The sequence below is a fragment of the Achroia grisella genome, unplaced genomic scaffold (assembly GCF_030625045.1).
Source record: "Achroia grisella isolate CSIRO2021 unplaced genomic scaffold, CSIRO_AGI_Agris_v1 utg1847, whole genome shotgun sequence".
Classification (NCBI taxonomy): Eukaryota; Metazoa; Arthropoda; class Insecta; order Lepidoptera; family Pyralidae; genus Achroia; species Achroia grisella.
The window spans coordinates 2,500,121-2,514,280 of NW_026712687.1; positions in this window are offsets into that span (position 1 = coordinate 2,500,121).

Genomic DNA, 14,160 nt, shown 5'->3' on the forward strand with positions numbered 1-14,160 from the left:
CTAAATATGGTTTAAATAAAGTTAGTAATTCCTTTTGATGGTAATTTCGTAAGGTTTTACTACAAATTACCAGAGTATGTTCTAAATCAGCCTGAAAAAAGATTCAAATGTCATACAAAATATATTTTCTAAAATATAATAACAAAGCGCTGACTACAAAATTATTTTGTAAATGATAATGTTTTTGTAGAAACAAATTTAATTCATAGCGCTGACAATATTATTTGATTGCACTGGGAATAAGTGTATAACGGTTTCCATGTTGACTATTTATTAGTATTTAAAATAACATTTATTCAAAAGAGCAACACACAAGTTTCTTGCTCATTCTTCTTGTGATGAGTCTGCGTTCCGAATGAGTGGTAGAATAAAAAATATGACTATTCAAAAGTGCTTGTATTGAGTTTATTTGTATAAAGATTATTTCTATTTCAAAACAGGTAACTACCGTTTTTCATGAGTGAGAATTAACACTTTGTTTGCTAATCAAAAATATATTTAAACAAATCGTAAGTGCCATCGCGTCGAGTCTTGAGTGCTCTCGAATTGCCATTTGCCGCATTCTCCCTTCTATTGTCATACTTCGTCTTTTGTTATACGTAGATGATACTTTCGGTATTTATCATGCTTCAAAACTCGTTTTTATTCACTGCTCGAATGACAAAGAAACCAATGGTCTACCTGATGAACAGTGGTGAATATTATTGGGGATTAAACATAAGGTATAAAAATTAGATTATTAATCACTCAACTGTATTTATTAGCATAATCATCGGTTATTTTCCATATATTTGTCTACTTCATACTATTAATTATTTTGGGCTTCAAGGCAAAAGCGAATGACGGTTCTTTTTTTAAGTTACCGTGGTATTGATTTTATGTGCGACATAGATGTAAAATCGGTCCAAAAATTCCGTACGGAAAAGAAATATAAAAAATCTTATCTTTCACTTCCCTATTATCGAGTTACGAAATAGATATATTTTTAACACCCCTATTATCGGTATATGAATATAGTGCTAAAAATATCATATAATACCTAACACGTTAATTGACTAAAAACAAATGCATTTACATGGCTATGTTAAGTATATATGTAACTTAATGGTATTTAAACTTTAAGTTAAAAATAAATAACATTAGTAAAAGCACAACATGACGGAATAAGTTCCCATAATACACAAATGAAGTAGCTCGTATAACTTTACTACATATAGTAAAGTCGTGTTATATTAATATACAATTACATGAATTATAAATTCCGGTATCATACGGAATCCTTTACCTTCTAACTTTCACCGCCAAACTACATCGATCAATGTAAGTACTGTAGTTATACGTAGGTACGTAGAACAAATAACAGACATTTTGATTTGAGTATTCAAATGGAATAAAAAAACAACACGCAACGCAACGTATTGTCTATAGATACGAGTCGACAATTGCCAATTACTATGTCTTAGTTGAGTGGTTAATGCTATTGAAATTATTGAATCTATACGAAGCGATATTATTACGACTTTCGATATTTAAACCAGCAGCATTTTATATTACTGTCCAAATATATTGTCATGTCTTATAGATGCTGGAAACTATTTTAAATTTAGTCTATGTTTTCTATTTCCTTTTAGCTGTGTTATGTATTTGTATTTTCGTTTTATTCTATGTTTTCTAGTTCTATCAAATGTCAATAGTTTACTGGCCTATTGTTAATATAAATATTATATATAAACTACTAAAAATGAACACATAAATAGATTAGCTGTTACTTGCAACTTTGTCTGCTTTTTTTTATATGTGAGATAGCCTATGTTTGTTCTTTAGATATGTATGTATTTTCATATTATATTCATTAAGACACGTTCAATCGTTTAGCACTTACAATATCTATATAGTATATAGTATGGATATATCTCATTTTGTGATTCTTCTCAAATAAACCGTCTTCGCTTTTACATTCATCAATATATTATAAGTTACAGTTGACTATCTAACACACGGAACCACATTTGTGTCATTTTTTAATGATACTCCACTGCTATAGGCCATAGCCTAATATTATATGGTACATTACCTGCTTCAATAAATGGTCTATCTAAAATAAAATATTTTTTACATCCGAATTATTATTACTGCGTTCATCTAAATAAGTACTTTTTAATTTTATAACATAAGTTATTAGCGCAATCTGTACAACTTAAATCGCAGGTCATATCTTACGTTGCTCATGTAGAACATACACATACTCTTAAAATATAGCAATTGAAACATTGCCTTGGGACATGCTACTTACAAAATTATACAAACAGTAGGTACGACAACTACAAATCTGTAATATACTACAGCATAAATAAAATTGCCAATTTATAACAGAGATATAAGCGGTTACTAATGGCAGTTTATAAAGATTGTTATTTATTATAACACAACTGCTTTGAGAGTCAGGAGCGTAATGTTAGAAATTTAGATTGTACCAAATAAAGTTTAGTTATTTAATATTTAATACTATGAAGCGTATAATTCTTTTCAAGAAGTGGAAACGGAGGGAGTTTTCATATATATAACTATATAACTGCTAAACTGATGCTATACATAAATATACAGTTGCCAACACCCCGTCAGTATATATATACATATACGTACTCCGTTAGATATCCCTTCCGATTGATTCCGCATCCAATTCTTTGAAGGTCTGAGTCAAGTTTCGAACCCGTAGCGGTGTCCTCAGACTAAAGTCGTCTCCGTCAGGCGGAAGTTGGCCTTCAGCAGTATCATAAGTCCTTCCGCGAGTTTGGAGTGAGAGGGTGAGCTGCAGCTGGCAGGCAGAGTAGTCCAAAAAATACATCATTCTACTATATAATAATAAAATAAATAAACTTGGACAATTAACACAGCGCCATCTAGTCCCACGGTTGTGTTATGGGTAGGACTAGACAACTAATATAAAAACTTAGATTATTTTTTTTTAAATACATACATAATATAAATAGAAAACACCCAGACTAATATAAACAATCATACTCATGAATACAAATGTTTGCATCGGAACAGAATCCGCGACCACTGGAATTAAAGCGATGTGCTAAACTTTACTAATCGCACATGGTGATCTACCGAGGCCGTCAATATAATAAAGCTATCCTGCTTTTTAGCACCCAGTAACTAATTTTAATTACAAATATGTTTTTGAATAATTAATATAAACAATATACATCTGTTAAACACAGAACTGTTTTATAATTTCGTTTACTAAGTATCTCTATAGCTAAAAAATATAGCAAATTGTTTTGTTGATCATATTCAAAGTCTCGATCGATCCTTGATATGTGTAAAAGTAGAAATATTAATCGGCTTTCCAACAATTAAATTAGAATTGTAATTAATCATAATTGTGCGTTAAGGTGCAACCCGAAACTTGAAATTAGATAATCATGATAAACATAATCACGCCACTCACATTTCGCATTTTTATAGCATTTCCTGTGTCAAATCATTATGTAGAGAATGACTTATTTTAAGTACGGTGACTGACGATTTCGAGTTTAATCGCCGGATGCTGCGCCGAATCTGGAGTCGTTAGTGATGATGCTCAGTAAATGTGGAGATAGTTTCGTTTCTTAGGTACTTAAAGATTTATTTAAAACAATACACTACTTAATTATGATCCTCGTATTAAACTATTACATTAATATTGTTTGCTAAAGGAATATTGCTTTGTGTCATTGCAATAATTAAATATAAAATGGACATTTTTTTTTCGAACTACTCTAGCTGGCCTTTGCAGTTTCACCGGACGATAGGGGGTGAGTGCAGATGGCACTCCAAACCCGCGGAAGTACTTATGGAACAGCTGAAGGCCAATTCCCACCTGACGAATACGACTTCACTCTGAGGGTACCGCTACAGGCTCAAAACGGTTCAAGCAGTCGTAAATTCGATCCCTGTTTGAATTGGGCGGGACATCGATCAGAAGGGAGAAGACATAATTGATTGTACACTGAATCGAATAGTGACCCACACAGAATGTTCTAGATGAAGTAAAAAATGTATAAAAAGAAAAACAAAATCATATCAACGTTCCATACGTGACGTATGAGTGATATTGATACGTGATATTTGAGTTTTCTAATTTTATTTTTAAATGCATTATTTGGCTATTTGCAATTACAAACAAATATCAATGTATTATGGAGACATCAACTGAGAATCCTTTTTAGTCCATAGAGTTTGAATTTGAAGCGTAATTCTACGCATTTTATGTTACTAGTGATGCTGCACCAGCTTGATCTAGACTAAACCTAAATATGGACCTTGAAGCCTTCGTACCCAAAAATAGTAAGTATATTTTGTCAGAGTCAGACACTCTCCAGTGATAGAAATACTGATAAAATATTTTAAACGGAGAGAAGGCGATAAGCTGCCTTGCTTTGTTAGATTCAAATACATGTATCGAAAGGTATGATAGGCATGATGAATACGAAACTTGACATGCCCAGGGCAAGTTCAGTTCAAGTTTTGTATTCTAGGAAATCTTCCCCAAATGACAATGTTAAGTATTAAGAATATTATATTTCTTTTCTTTCATATCTATTGTTGCCATATATGAAATGAGATTTTATTGTAAAAGAAAATATTATTAATATCCATATTAATCGAGCAAATCCAGTGCCTGTCTGTAAGATATCACAAACAGTGTGGCCGTAAAAAATGTGATTCTACAACATGAAATAAGAGGTGTAGTAGGTTCGGTCTCCGGTTGTTATTTAGAAATTATTACATACTAAATTGGAGGTTCGTGTTGTCTTACCATGAGCTACGAATAGAGGATGGAGTAAGCAAACAGTACAATAGTTAAATGACGATTTTTGGGATATGTATTGAATTCAATATCGAATATTATCATCGTAATTAATATCATTATTGTAATTAAAATACCTGTCTAATGACATATTTACCCAATTTAAACGGCTCCAGTGGTCTAGCGGTTTAGCACACCGCATTACTACTGATGGTCGCGGGTTCGATTCCTCGCATGGTATAAACATTTATATTCATGTGTATGATTATTTGTATCGGTCTGGGTGTTTTCTACGTATATTAAGTAGGTATTTGTTGTATCTGGCTAATCGGAAATGTGTTTTTATTATAAATTTGTGTTTGTTTTATATAGTTCTTTTACAGTACATTCTTGTTTATACTTCAAATTCTGTCTTGTCAATAGTTTTCCTTTTACCTATACACATATAAAGTAAAACTACAACAGTACCACAGTGGCAAGAAAAATGCACATAAATATTTGTATCAGTTATTTAGTACTCATAACACAAGCTCAATTTATTTTGGAATTAGATGGAGTTGTGTGAATTATACAGGGTCATTATTATTATATAATTTATATATCTACAGAAATTGTTTTTATGTCTTCTCTCATTTGTTTATGTACATTATAATAATTATTTATTTAATAATTTAATAATACTTCTATATGATTCCGTCAAATCAATAATAATCTACAGAAAATAAAAAAATATATCTAACTCATTATAAACAAAAAAAGGTAACAGAAAATTCTTTGAAATCGATAAGTTTATTGGTAAATAAATAACAACATAGGTATAGATATTATAAATACATTCTCCTATGGAAATCCGTATAAATAAACTAAAAAGAAATAACATTCAACGTCAGTTACGGCGAATCTCTTCACGTGTCGAACCCAACGTTTGACGCGGAGAGGTGAAACCAATTTCCATTTGATCCCATCAAATAATGATGTTGGTACAATAATAATAAATATATTATTCTTATTTGTGTTTCTTTTGGTAAATCTAAACTATCATAATATGTATATATTCCTTTTTTATTTACTAATACTTTATATATACTAATATTACAAAGAGGAAAGATTCGATTGTTTGTTTGCTTGTGGTACGTGATGATGCGGCTCGAATGTTCAGATGGTAGTTGATGTTGCGTCTGGAATGATAGATGGTAGGTGATGATGGCTTCAGCAGATTACAGGGTTGTTGAAATTATAGATTTTGGTTATAGTCTTAGTAGTCGTAGTAGTAGTTAGTCTCTGTTTGGTTAGTAGAATTTATTGGGTAATTACGATGATAAATTACAATTTGGATGGAATGAACAAAAGTACTAGTATATTCGATATTATTATATTATATTAGATATCAGATCGAACGAATAGATTTTTAGTCTGTTCATTATGTTGCATATTTAAATCGCAGAACACTCCCTTCGTGTTGCGTTTTGTTGCTGCTTGTACGCGACAGCTTGCATTGAATAAGCTTAAAGAAAGCAGAAAGCCTTTTAAATCTAAAGAGTCAAAACAATTACTGGACTGAATTGAAAAATTCCTTTATCATTAGAATAATACAGTATTCGTAATGAACATAAGTGATAGAATATTTTCAAAAATGTTGGAAAAAATTAAAAAATTGATTAGATAGATTACATGGCATTACGCAGCATACTAAAGAAATAATATAATTAAGTCGGGATCAACAAAGGATTTATTCACAATTGGTTCTTATAAATAATAATAATAATTATTTGTCTCAAACAAAAACTTTTCACACAATACAACTGTTGCTTATACAATAATATAATATAAAACTAATGAATGAGACAAAACGGTCTATAACTCAGTGAGGGCAGTGAGTCCACCCTCTCTGCTATTCTGTTATAGCCTTTATCAGTAAAATAATACAATGTGAGATCAACGACGACGATAGCATATTAAGTTAAGTTTTAAACTACAAAATAACGTTATAAAGGTATTAAGTTATTGTTATAAAGTTATTTAGTTAGTTAATCGTAATGTTTTATTTTCTTTTGTTATCTGTACGTACGCTGTCTTGTGTATGGTGGCCCCATTGAAAATCAGAGCTGTGGTATAACTTATTTATACTACAGTATAAATGCTGAGTGGGAGTCGCATTCAGCGTTACTAGTATGTTTTAACTTTTAAGTCGTATAGTAAATAAGAATACTGTAATGCTGAATAAATGTCATTATTATTATTATTACTACTGTCCCATTTCTCAGCTTTTTTACGCTTATTATAACAACTAGTTTTTGCCCGCGGCTTCGCTCGCATTAATTTATCCCCTTAGAGGTGGAATTTATTAAAATCCTTTCTTAGAGGATGCCTACGCCTACTAGTAGCTTTATGCATGCAAAGTCTCACCCCGATCGGTTTAAAATTGACAAAATTTCATACAAACTTTCATCCCCTATTTTATCCCCTTGGGGGTAGAATTAATCAAAATCCTTTCTTATCGGATGCCTACGTCATAATATCTATCTGCATGCCAAATTTCAGCTTGATCCGTCCAGTGGTTTGGGCTGTGTGTTGATAGATTACTATGTCAGTTAGTCACCTTTGAGTTATATATATTTATATAATATTAAGTAATATGTATACATAAATCATTTTTTATAATATCCATTCGTAATTTATATGAACATAATATTCTGCCGTTTCTATCCTATTACCAACTCCATGGTGATACACATCCACAGAACTGACCTTAATTCTTTACTAGGAAACATGTTTGTTTATCACATACAATTATCTATTATTATAGCCATTTAATTTGATAAGATTGGTTATTCGTAAACCAAAGTCAATATTTGAACTTTCCCATTATTATTGTAGATCTATTGGTTACTTTATACATGTGTTTGTATTAGAAAATATAATTAAGTGAAATACGTCACGTTTTGTGTAAGCAATACATAGTGTATTGTCTTAAACCAGAGAGCAATCTTAATAATATAAGTTTGTAAGTATGGATGTTTGTTACCCTTTCACACAAAAATACGGTTTTTGATGAAACTCTAAATAACACATAGGCTATATTTTATATTGAAATTTAACGTGTGTGAAACCGCGGGCACAGCTAGTAGAAAATATAAATGATAAGAAGGTTATATTATCCTGTTAGGTTTTATTGGGAGGTTTGGGCTATTGTCAGGTGCTTCGACCTGTAGCACTGCGACCTTCATAGATCTATTGTGGTCGCCTTTTTTTAGAGTTCTCTACCTAGACCCGACAGGGACAAGAATTGAAGGATATTCTTAGGAGCGGTGGTTTATCTCCTCAGGATAGAGTGTGAATATTACAAGGGAGATATTAGGGACTATACATAAATAATTAAAATAAAACATTAGGATTTTTTTTACAGAATAAAGAATTTTACAATTTGATGGATTTTCTTGAGAATAATACCTGACTCGTTTAAGTATCGACTGGAGCGATCCTAATTTACCATTATTATTATTTATTTGTTGTTATAGCATTGTTATGGCAAAACACATGGTCTTATGCCTTAATTGGCATACTTACGAGTACCTACTGTGGTTTGGAGCAAATAAATTATGCCACACGACTTTCATGATTTTCGTCCCTACTCCATCCTTGTCACACTTTCCCCTCCCTGGTGTAACGTCACATGTATAGCAATTTTTCACTAGTAAACCAAGAGTCCTTGTCAAAAAAACAATTTAAACCTTCTGTTTATACAGATTAATTTGGAAATAGTACCAAGTTTTTCGTTAATGTAGCCAGCAAAGAGCAGACATAGAAAAAAATGAAGGAAATTCCTGGTGACAGTTAGCAGGGAATTAAATAGAAAAATAATAATAATAATAACTCTTTATTGCGCATACATAAACATAAGTACAAAACAATGAAAATAAATGTTTTACAAAAGGCGGTCTTATCGCTATCAGCAATCTCTTAAAGGATTTTAATGAAAAATATTAAGTTTTATTTCTTATTTGCATCAGAGCCAATGCAGTCGAGACCAATTATTCAATAGGGCATCATAATACATCATTTATTACAAACTTGTCATAACCAATAGAAATTAAAATAAAAATCAATACAACTCAGCCTGACTGATATGATTTATTACATAATACCAAACCGTAGTACAATGTGTGATTAATTAATAGTACTCATTAAAATGTATACCGATACGATTGTGCCAGCCATCATTTACAAATTGAAAATAGGCCAACAGAGTTGTATTTTAGAAAATCGTGAAAATTTGTGTAAATTTTTGGATAAATATCTTGCCATTAAGTAATATTTTAAATATAAAACAATGAGTGTAAATACTACATTTCCAACAACAGAAGATGACGATTTTGACGACGAGTATGATAGAAGAATAGAATTTGATATATACAGAAATAAACACCCTGAAATGGTACTTTATGGACTACCTGTGGTAGCTCTTTTTGTTGTAATTATGTTCACACATAACTATTTAAAAAATGCAAAAGATAACAAATTTATTTATATACATAAAGGACATTTATTATCCGGTTTCCAACATCAAGTGTTCGTTGCCATTCAATGGTACTTTTCAATAGATGTTGCTGTTGAATTTATTTATTATTCAGCGTTTGTTACACCTGTGTGGACTTCGTGTCTGTCTGCATTGATGTTTTTGAAAGTTTATTTATTTAAACGTGAAGATGATTTGTATACAAAGAAGGGAGTGACTTCGTTCGTATCAACTTCAGGTGCAGTAGTACAGTTCTACGTAGACGGCTTCTGTTCAATTTTAGGATACATGCCATCTATGATTCCAGCTTTAAGACTAACTTCAGTATTGTTAATCATCTCTCCTTCTTTTGTTATTTGCAGTATATTAATAAAATCTTTGTTAACAAAATCTAAAACAGTTACACGGTCACAAGGACTATATGCTGTATTAAATATATCTTTACTTACAGTATCTGATTTTGTATTGGTTTTTTATGAGTTTGGATCGAGAGATAATGTTTTTGATTTAATCATTGCAATTATTTTATCAGTTCGATTAATAATTGAAGCAATATGGATTACTATGTTATATCATTTATAAATCTTATATTCAGCAAGTAATATTTATGAATGAGAGGAAATAAACACTTATTATTCTTCCTTTTCAAATTATAAATGCTAGACATAATTTATTTAGATACTATTCTGGTATTAGTAGTACCTATTGAAATAGTAAAATAAATTATATTTTGAACTATAAATAAATTTCTTTGACAATATAAATAATCTTTTTTAATATCTAATACCTATTAATTATCAACTATTTTATTGTATTAATGATTGCTGAATTATTTTATATTTAGATAAACCATTACATGTAAATAAACAAATTATTGGTGTCCTAAATAAATAAATCTATAATATATATGACACTTAGAGTTTAGGCACGAATGGATTATACATGTAGGTAGTATCAATTATTTATATTACACTTTTTTTATGTAGTTGAAATGTAACCAAGCTGATGACCCACCTGATGGAAAGTGGTAACCCTCGCCTATATACATGAATAGCACTATGGGTACATCATGTATCGTGATACGACTCAAGAGTTTCCATTCCTATGAATTACAAAGTTTATCTCGGTAGAAATCTAAAGATATCTTTTCTGTAGTCTATATATAAACTATTTGAAATTAAATATATTCTTAATTACGTGTATAGATTATATAGACTTTACAATGAATATGAGCGAGAGTTTGTAGTTCGTTCTTCTTGTGATGAGATTGATTGAATTGCGAATTAATAAAAAAATATGCTTATATAAATCTTATTTGAATACTGATTATATATTACTTTAAGAGGCGATTAACACTAAAAATACTGTCGACTACGGTGCTACACCATTGTACGCAGTAATGTTACTGCATATCATATAAATGAAGTAATTTTAATCACACCATCATTTACGAATATAACAAAGTGGTGAATTCATTAAAATTGAACGCTATGGCTCTTTTGTGCGATAAAATTTAATTTCGCTAATTAATGGCATTAATTACAATCCATTGGTGTCGAGAGTCGCTCTGTGAGGCTGTAACAGAATACTACATATACAGACAGAGTGATAGCTTTCAGCCAGTGCTCATTTTGAAATGTAAAGTAAGAACAAAGCTAATTTTCTTATGTTGTAATCGTTGTTTGCATGGATATTAATGCTCTGTTAATAATGGTTACCTCTTGCTGTAATTGTCATGTAAACAAATAGACCGACAGCTCAACTTTCGTGTTCATAATAAATGTATAGGAGAAGATAGAATTGTTAATAATAGAGATTGGTCTGATAGAAACATCAGATTGACTTCTACGCGATCTTCCTTGGAGACTATTGTGGTTAATTTCATGCTCATTGTAGCATTCTGCACTGTGTTAGGATTCCTTCATAAGAGTTCCAGTAGAAAAGAAATGAGACCCTATGAGACTGCCAATGGTCCTTGAGATGCACTGTATAGTTTTTAGTGAGTAAATATACCACACCACCCGTCTTCTTCGACGTCAAGGTGCGGAGCCAATATATAGATTATATAGTAGGGGAAAGATAATAATCAAGACTAGTCTAAACGTAAAAAAAAAGATTCCCGCATAAAACGTTATCCATAACAAAAATATATCATAAATGTAAACTTAACCAAGAATGCCAACCGCACGGAAATTCTCGAACAAATATTCGATTTTCGTCCCACGGTATGAAAAATATATATCAGAGTACAAGTTTGTACGAGATTTTGATCTACGATAATCGGTCAAAATACGATGATATACAACAGGAAAGAGCCAAATTGAACTACTACACGAGTTTCTAAAAACATTTTTTTTAAGCAGCGTTAGACACTTAGAACTAGTGTTTTGAGGTCGCCGTCGGAGTCGCGGTAGACTAGATTCAATCCCGCGAGTACTGCATATGACGTTGGATGACGGACAAATTGGAGTTTTTAGCTTTTTTCGAACTACTCGAATGCTGTTGACCGCAGCTGGGCTTTACAGCTTCACCGGACGATAGGAGGCGAGTACAGATGAAACTTCAAATCCGCCGAAGGACTTACGGAGCGACAGAGGACCAACTTCCGCCTGACGGATACGACTTCAGTCTGAGAGCATGGTTAGGAGTTCGAACCTCGGTTCAGGGCGTCGTAATTTCGATCCCCGTTTGAATTGGACGTAGGATCGATTGGAAGCGAAGTTTTTGAGTAGCAGTCTCACAGTCCCTTACCCGGGACGAGCGAGTCTACAAAGGATATTCTGCAAGAAAAAACAAATGTTTTGAAGTTGGCAACCCTTACGATTTGTTTTGCTGTAATACTCGTATGTTATTTAATATCGATATTATTCGCAACATGCCCCCTATAACTAATTAATATCCCGAAACAAAAGGGGCGCCCCGTTTAATATTTTCCAACAAAAGGGTTAATCAATAGCTGTTAACCTGCCTACACCGCTAATTACTATTGATTTAAGCGACTCATGCATTAAGTAACGTGGGTGAATTTTGATTAAATTCTAATATTAACAACGGCAATACTTGATTTATTATTATCACTTTAGTTTAACAAACGAGGGCGCGTCGTGATCTAATGATTTACCCCAACTCAAAACACAAAGATAGTGATTGCGAATAGATAGATAGAATAACTTTCATTTATAACAGACAATAAATAAAAGGCATTAACAATATATTAAAGAACACATATATAGTTACTATGAGGTGGCAAATCTGGCGGATACAATCATAATTATTTGTATCTAATAATAATAAATACATAATAACCCTAGATAATTCACACAGCGCCAAAAGAACATGATTATTTATTTATCAAAAATACTTAAACTAAGTTTATTCGAATAAATATTATTTCTGTTTCTACCATACCAGTAAGTATTCATTCAATTAAAGAGCCACGCTGTTGTCGGTGGAGCCATTGCCACTTCCCACGATCTTCCATCTTCTTCTTTAAATGTTGATACGACACGACTCCAATTTTGTATTTAATTTGCTTGATATAGCTGTGCCTTGGTTTTCCACTTCTCCTAATTCCTTCTATTTTCCCTCAATATTTTTTATAAATTCATAATGCCATATCAAGTCTATTTTTAATAGTAATAATATATGTCTTAGAACTATGAATTTAAAAGTCGCCATTTGCGATGTCAGATCAAACCTTAGCCCCGGGCGAGTTCCAAACAGATAGATATAATCACTCAAACGAAACCTGATAATTACGAACTTGTATGGCATTGAGACTTTAAACTATTGGTTACAAATACTGACCTTATTTGGTTACACCCACGCGAATTATAATCACCTTTTTAGAGACATGTTATAATAATATGGGTAAGCCATTAATTAAATTATCATAATAAGTTAAACATAAAATAAAAACTTAAATCTTTGTAAATAATAAATTGGTTTATCACCCTGACTCACATCAAAGAGGTTGTAAGTAAAATCTGGTCGACATCAAAAGTAATGTATTAATTTATATTAATAATGTGTCTATTAATATTTTGACCGATTCTATCGAAGAAAACATCGATTGCTAGGTAAAAATCAAAGAGAAAGATGCGCTGTAGATCCGCTCTCTACCACACTGGTTTTAAATATACCTAGCGATATTATTTTTTATTTAATTAAAACAAACATGTTAATTGTAAGCGTTATGCTTCATTTACATACATGAAGAGCACTACAAACATAATATGATCATCTGATAATCATGATGCGTTGCCATTCCAGAGTACTAATATGTTATGCCTCTTATCTAATAACTTCATTGCCTAATGTGCACCCTACAAGTAAAACTTAATCTGCTTGGCGGCTGAAATATGACCGTAAAAAGTCATCTGCCATAAACTTTATGCCTACACTTGTGATATTTCGGTAATCACTCGAGACCCTTTAATACACTAATACTATATGTAGATTTAAGTTAAGTGTAAAGTCAGTCTACGTCCCGACTCTGCGTCGAATGTATGCGTTACTAATAAGCCATAAAGTACACTATATAATAATCTTACTAATGTACAATAAATAGTACAATTATTTCACCTACAATAAACAATAAATTAAGTAGTGACACCTCATCACATCATATATAACGCGTAACTGTAGTGAGGTGGTAAGTGATAACCTCCGCGCCATAAATTTTTACATTCTACCTCTATTACGTTTCCCATAACATGGACAGTTAATAGGTATTTAATTTAATAATATGGTTATTGGTAATTGGGTAATGTCCATATAATACTTTCGTATCCGGATGCGCATACGCACGGCGCCATCACGTCGCAGTGTCAAGATCGTTTGCAAA